The sequence below is a fragment of the Vigna umbellata genome, chromosome 6 (genome assembly GCF_029865625.1).
Source record: "Vigna umbellata cultivar VRB3 chromosome 6, Vumbellata_1.0, whole genome shotgun sequence".
Lineage (NCBI taxonomy): Eukaryota > Viridiplantae > Streptophyta > Magnoliopsida > Fabales > Fabaceae > Vigna > Vigna umbellata.
The window spans coordinates 28,106,320-28,114,081 of record NC_142170.1 but is presented as its reverse complement, the minus strand read 5'-3'; positions in this window follow the sequence as shown (position 1 = coordinate 28,114,081).

Below are 7,762 nucleotides of genomic sequence, written 5' to 3'. Positions count from 1 at the left end.
ATGAAATCCAAACTATAGAGAAAATAAAATTCAAACCTAAATATTACCGTTTCCCATCCACTGATGTAATGTGCACGAATGATGGTCATCATCCAAAACATAACGTAGTAACCACATTTATATAACAAAAAAGTCGAAACATTGAGATTCTTACCAATCTACTACATGTCTAAGAGGGCTGGGAGGAGACTTCTGCAATGAACAAAACCAGACAACAGTGTTCTCAAGTATGGAGATCACAAGTAGCTGCCAATGACACCTGAAATTGGTAATAACTTAATTGTCATATACCAAAATTAATAAATGAAACTTTAAAGTTAACAAACTTCACTTACCCAAGTATATAAGGGATAAAATATATCTCCTTCCTCATTCCAAAGCAGGTGGTGATGTATGTTTGGATATCATGAAATTTATTTCTTTCATGAGTCATGGAGGGGTCAATGAACCCATATACATCGTTGAACCCCTTCTTGTTACTAACATCAAACATATACCTAATATGAAGAAATAATCTGATACAAGTAAGTTGATAAAATAGAATTTTATTAAAAAAGTTTTCATAAACTTACATCATCCACAGCTGAATGAGTGTAATATTAATTTCTTCTCTACCCGACGCAAGCTCCCTAACATCTTGATGATGCAAGTACAATGGGATCTGAGCTTATCTTCCAAATGTAGTAGAATCCCAGTGTACAATCATCGGTGCATCTAAAATGATTTTAGCAAGCTCGTCTAATGCACTAAGAGGGGGTCATCCTCAGATAAATGAGTCTTCTTCGGTGTAGAACTTCCCTCTTAACTTATCCGCTGTTAAATGCAAAAATGGTTATGTTATAACGTCAATTAGAAGTAAATATTAAAATTGAGAAGTATATAGTACGAGTGTTTACCGGGAGATTAGATACATCACCAACCAAATGTCGAGGCCAGGCGATAAAGGACTTAAATGCTTCTTCCATAGTGAAGAACTCATCTGTAGGCACAGGAAGAACGACACCTCCTATGACAACTTCATCCACCGTGACCTTGAACTCATCTTCTGAAAGTTGTACACCATGCACTATCGTGGCTGTCTCATAAACTGTACCATGAGCCACTAGCATGGTCCTAGTATCAGAAAGAATATATAACTGACATGGACGAGTTTCATCCATGTTGTCCCCTGGGGCACCGGCTGCTGAACAACTTCCTTTACTGCTTCTACTTGTCAAATTAAATGTTAGGTTATGCAAAAAGTAAATTAGTAACCAAAAATAAATAAGTTTACCTGTAGAGGTACAACATGTTCCGCTATAGGAGATGGAGGAGGACGATTGCCATAATCCTCATAATGTTGCTGGAACTGGCGCGCAACCATTTCAGCAACTTCATCATACAACTCTGCCCGAACCTTCTTTGTGATCTCCTGCGTCATCTATTTTCTTATGTCCTCCTTCATCTTTTTGTATGAATATGGACGTGAGGAAGACCCAAAAAATTGTCGTATGCCTATCGAGTCCCAACACCACGCACCCGTCCTGGGTGTTCGGGTTGTCCAATAGTTGTGGCAAGAATATCCTGACGACCTTCTTGTGTGAATTGACCTTGGGAGCTCTGCTCAACCAAGGAGTCCTATCACATAACAAAATTTCAAAATCATTAGAAAGATCTATGTAATATATATAACAAAATTAATGTAAAAATATAAGAAATGACATCCTACAATTCTTTCAGATATTTCTCTGGATAACTCGGAAGTGTAGGAGCCCGATGGTCTTATATGGGCTAACTTCCACTTCTCGTGCCGAGATGGTGGTGAAGGAGGAGGGTCACCACCCTCAGAAAGTGGAAGTCTACTATCTAACTTCTGCTTCATTATTTTTTCTTCAAGCTTCTTATATCCACCACGAGACAGTAGGTGTGGATTTTTATTCTGAGCGCTTATTCCCTGTGCTTTTGACCTTTTTTTCCTGTGACAAAATGAAACAATTGTAATAGTAGAGAATTATGAATGATGAATTGAATGATTTTACTGCACTTACCTGCCATGCCTCGGATGAACGAAGCTCTACAAACTGACGCCATGTTTCTTCGTCAATTGCTGAATATTTGGAACATGGATTTTCATTGCTTTGAAGTTCATCTAACTTTGTAGGATCAATGACTTTACTACAAATTGAGGAGAAAAATGAGTACAATCGAGTTATGGTCTGCCTAACTTTATTGGGCAAAATTCCACGAATTGCCATTGGTAACAACTGTTGCATTAAGACGTGGCAATCGTGAGACTTCAGTCCAACAAGCTTTAAGTCCTGCATTGACACTAAGCTCTTGATATTTAAAGAGTATCCTTGTGGTACCTTGATACTCTTTAAACAAAGACAAAAACTTATCTTCTCTTGTTTGAACATTGTGTAACATGCAGGGGAAAATAAGTATGTTTACCAATTTGTCTTGGTGCCAACTCTTGTTCGATCTTCATGTCAACCAAATCCAAACGCGCATTCACTCCATCTTTTGTTTTTCCTTGGATGTTTAGTTGTGTACCAATCAAGCTATCACAAACATTTTTCTTAATATGCATGACATCTATGCAATGTCTAACATCTAACTTTGACCAATATGGAAGATCAAAGAATATTGATTTCTTCTTCCAAGGGGTCGTTACAGAAGACTTCTTCGACGTTTTCCCAAATATATGATGTACTCTATTAACCTTCTCAGCAACTTCAAGTCCAGTAAGTGGAATGGGTGCATTGTATTTCTCTTGTTCTCCATTGAATGCTTTCTTTAACCTTCGATATGGATGATTAGATTGTAAAAATCGCCGATGACGCATATACATTGTCTTCCTCCGTGTTTTAATTGTTGAGTTGCAGTGTTTTCTTCACATATAGGACATGCTTTATGACCCTTCACATTGTACCCCAACAAATTACCGTAAGCTAGGAAGTCATTAGTGGTGCAAAATAACATGACATGCATCATGAAAGTTTCTGAAGCAAAGGCATCAAATATTTCAACCCCATCAACCCACAACAACTTCAAGTCTTTAACTAGTGGCCTTAGATAAACATCGATGTCATTTCCAGGCTGCTTTGGACCAGATATCAACATTGACAACATAATGTACTTTCTTTTCATGTACAATCCAGGAGATAAGTTGTAAATTATTAGTATAACGGGTCAACAATTGTGATTGGTACTTAAATTACCAAATGGATTCATTCCATCAGTAGCTAAGTTAAACCTAAGATTTCTACATTTTTCACCAAATTGGGGGAATTCTTCATCAATAATTTTCCATTGCTTTGAATCAGCTGGATGACGAAGCAGCCCATCAGTTGTTCTCTCATCTGCATGCCATCTTAGGTTTTTAGCGTCTTTGGGATTCGCGAACAAACGCTTAAGTCTGGCAACTAGTGGAAGGTACCAAACTACTTTCAAAGCAAAACCATTCTTTTCTGCGTGACCACCATCTTCACCGTTGTTTTTTGACTTGTATCGTGATAACCCACATTTTGGACACTTTATCAAAACTTCATTCTCATTCCTATATAATATGCAATCATTCGGATATGCATGTATTTGTTTAAATTACGATTGGGTAACATATTTTCATTTGGCAGCATTTCATTCAACAACGACAACAATTCTGTAAAACTCTTATTACTCCATCCATTGCTCGCCTTTAAATTCATGAGCCTTAACACTGCTGACAACCGTGTGAACTTAGTTGAACCCACATACAAAGGAGTCTCCGCATCAGTGGACATCGTTTCATACACATGCGCTTGGGCAAAAGCTTTTGCGCAAACATCGCGGATCATGTCCTTTAAGTTGTCTTCTTCTGCTTGATCTTCCATATCCATTGTGGAATCATAAACATTTTCAGTTGGACAGACAATTGGAAAGTCTGTTAATTCGCCGTGCCATATCCATGTTGTATAACTTCGTATGAAACCATCACAAATAAGATGTTCCCTAATATCAGTTGCGTTCAACTTCCTCCCATTGAAACAGTTCACACAGGGACATTTGAACTTGACTTCATCATCACCACTTGTACTCGCATTACGTTGCGCAAACTCTATAAATTCTTCTACCCCTCTCTCGTACTCAGTGCTGATGCGTGGTAAATTAATCCACCCTCTATCCGTACACATGTTTACTGAAATTGTTTACACAATTTCAATAATCTTGAATGATCACTTTGATCGTGTTTGTATTCAAGGTGTGACCCTATCCCATTCAAGAAGATTCACTTTTTTTAGTTTATTAAACATATCAATTTTAAACAACATATCTTAAATTTCAGAAATTTTGCCAGCATTTCGCACTGGTCTTCAGGTTACACGAAATGAAAGTGATTATAAATCACAATCAAATATGCACCCGAAGATCAATGCAAAACACAATGGAAAATTTTCATGAAATTTAAGACATGTATATTAAAATTGATATGTTATAATAATCTATGAAAAAGTTATTACTCTTCTTAAACTGTCCAACCGAACAATTCAAGATTCAATACTTATAAATTATTATTACCATCTCCTCTCTATTCATTTGTAAAAAATACATTTGTTGAAAAAAATCTGGAGATAGTAAATAATTTTTGTATTGAATCTCAAATGGGAAACTAAGGCTAATTCACAACAACAAACAATGTATTGAAGCAAACAACTCATGATTTCCAACCTTAAACTTTATTTAATCAGCAAATCAACCAATTTAATACAATAACCATTATATAACCATTATATCAATCTAATCATCAAATAACAATAACCAATATATCAATCTCACAACAACAATTATCAAACACATATCCATTTTAATACTAAAGAATAATAAAATTTATAATTCTACTTATCACCAATATATCATCTCACAACAATTATTATCAAACAAATATCAAAATTTTATGATCAAATAACAATATAATTGCTAGTATCATGGCCAATATATCAATCCCCCACCAATTATTATCAATCAAACACAATAAATTTATTAGCAATCAAACACAATAAAATATAATGAACCAACTGTGAAATGTGCGAAAGAAATGGAAGTGGAGGCGGAGCCTGCAATGGTGGAGGCTATAGTGGCAGAGTGTGACCGGCAGAGGCTATAGTGGAGGCAGCAAAGTCAGTCGTTGGAGGCAGCAGTGTCAGTCGTTGGAGGCGCAAATGTAGAACCCTTGGCTCGAGAGAAATGGAGGAAGCACACAGCGAGAGAAGAAGGCAGAGTCGTGGAAGGTTGAGGCACGATGACGGAGAAGGAGAAGAAATGGAAGCACGACGAGAACGCCGATGGAGGCACGACGACCGCGGAGGGGGAGGGGCGGCGAGGGAAGTGGGCAGTGGTGGATGAAGGGCAATGCCATAGAAGAAGAAGAAGAAGAAATCCCACGTAAACGAAACACTCAGCAATTTTGGACTTTTAACTCCAGATATTACCTCGGTTAACCAAATAACCAAATCAGAAAGAGCCTACTACCTCGGCTATACCTAAGACCGATGCATAAACATTTCAGTAAATTTAATTTTTCAAATTAAATTGAGCTATATGCCTTGGTTAACTGCCCACCCGAAGCGGAAAAACCTTTATGGCCTCGGTTTCAAGCAACCGAGGCAGTATCTTATTGTATTAGAACGTAGCATATTCAGAGGGAGTAGGTTTTTAGCAGGCTATACTGCCTCGGGTGACTGTAGAACCGAGGCAGTATCATTCGTTAGTCATTTCAGCACAGTGGCAGCAGGGCAACGTGGCAGGAAGTGCAGGAAGAGCAGGCATATATGCCTCAGTTCTGAGTCCTAACCGAGGTAGTATCTTTGGCTCTAAAAAGTTGTGAGCTGAAAGGTTAGAGTTTGGTAATTTTGAAAACTTATATGCTTCGGGTATCTCTAGGAACCGAAGCAATATGCATTTTAGGCCCCGGTTGATTGAGAGCCGAGGCATATAGTGTGTTTAGAATTACAGTAATGCCACCGCATTTTGATACGCTTCGATTTTGATGAAACCGAAGCGTAATGTGCGAGTTTGAATCTTCTTTTTTTACTAGTGCTACTCTGAGAGTATAAAGTGAAATCCAACTTTGTTGAGTGAGATTGAGTTGTTTAATAACAATTGTAACTATTCTTCACATTAAAGTATACCCTATGAAATTTATTTTTCTCTCTTGTTTGGAAAATTGTTATTGTTTATTTGAATTGAGAGTTTTTGGTCTTAGGGATAAGTTGGGAAGGATACCTAGAGAGGGTTATCTTTGGAATCTATAGAGGTTAATACTCATTGTAACTTGGAGAGGGTGATATTTGTTGTAACCTAGAGAGGTTTGTACTCATTATAACCTACAGAGGTTGAAATTTTTGCTAGTCATGGAATTTGATCAGTGAAAATTCTTAAGTAGATTGCTTAAGAAACTGGACATAGCGTCAACGTTAGGGTTGAACCAATATAAATCTTTATATGCATTCTTTTCTCTATAATTTACTTTACTTTGTGAATATAATTTTTGCACAAAAAGATTTTAAAATGTCTACTGACTCTACTCATATCCCTTTGTTCTAGAGTTACCTTGCACCAACAAAGATGGTCATAAAAAATATGATTGAAGATTCTTGAAGAGAGATCAAAGGTGGGAACAATTCACCATCATCATATAGAACCCAATAAGAAGGTTAAAAACCACTATAATGGTGATATCAATAGATGAGAATATTTTGTATATTAATGAAGAAAATTATCTAAGTATTCCATTTTAGTAGTTGACTTTGGTGCATCCGTTCATGTTATACCTAATGATGAATGCTTCTTATTATCCCGAAAGGAAAAGTTTTGTTTGATGAATATGGGAAACTATGTCCTAACCAACAATATGAGTGTTGGGAAAACAACTTCAATGACTAAAAATGAAAACTTATGTTTAAGTGAGAAATGTACCTAAGATGCAATTGAATTTCATCTTGACAAGGAAGTTAGAGGTTGAAATAATAAAAAACATTGTGGTGAAAAATTGAAGGTTACCAAAAGGGGCATGATTGTATATGTGGTAGTAAGAAATAAAACTCTTTGTTGGTCATTTAGGAAAAAAATATGCAAAAGAGAGATGAATGTTGCTAAAGAGGCAAACAAAGAACTATGGCATATACATATGGGCCATGAGACTATGAAAAGATATATATCCTTGCGAAAAATCACCTTTCATTGATAAAGGATCATCTACTCAAGTCTTACTAAGATTCTTTAGTAGGCAAGCAACCTAAAGTATCTTTCAAAGAGATTGAATGAGGTTAAATATGTATCTTTCAAAAAGATTGAATGAGGTTAAAAGAAAGTACTACCAAGACATTGAGAGAAACATGATCGAGACAAGAAGATATCGAGAAAAGTGCAATCAAGATAAGGAATGAAGATTGATCGACAAAGGAGTTATTTACAATAGCTATGACAAAACATGCAAAGAATGGGTACACTAGCACTAGTATAAAAATCGTGTACAATGTCGAATATTTTGGGCTTTTAACGATGAATTCACAAACAACGTCATATCAGGAAACGTTAAATTTATGTCGAATTTAAAAATTTTGACATTAACTTAACGTCAAATTTTATCAATATTCGACGTTAATCATTTTTTTTTTGTTTTTTAATTAATTGTGATATTTTTTTACAACTCTACGAGACCTGAAAAGCCAAAAAACAACAAATTTTAGTTTTTGGTATTTTATAAAGGGTTTAATCATTTCGGAGGTCCCTATTTCTGCATATT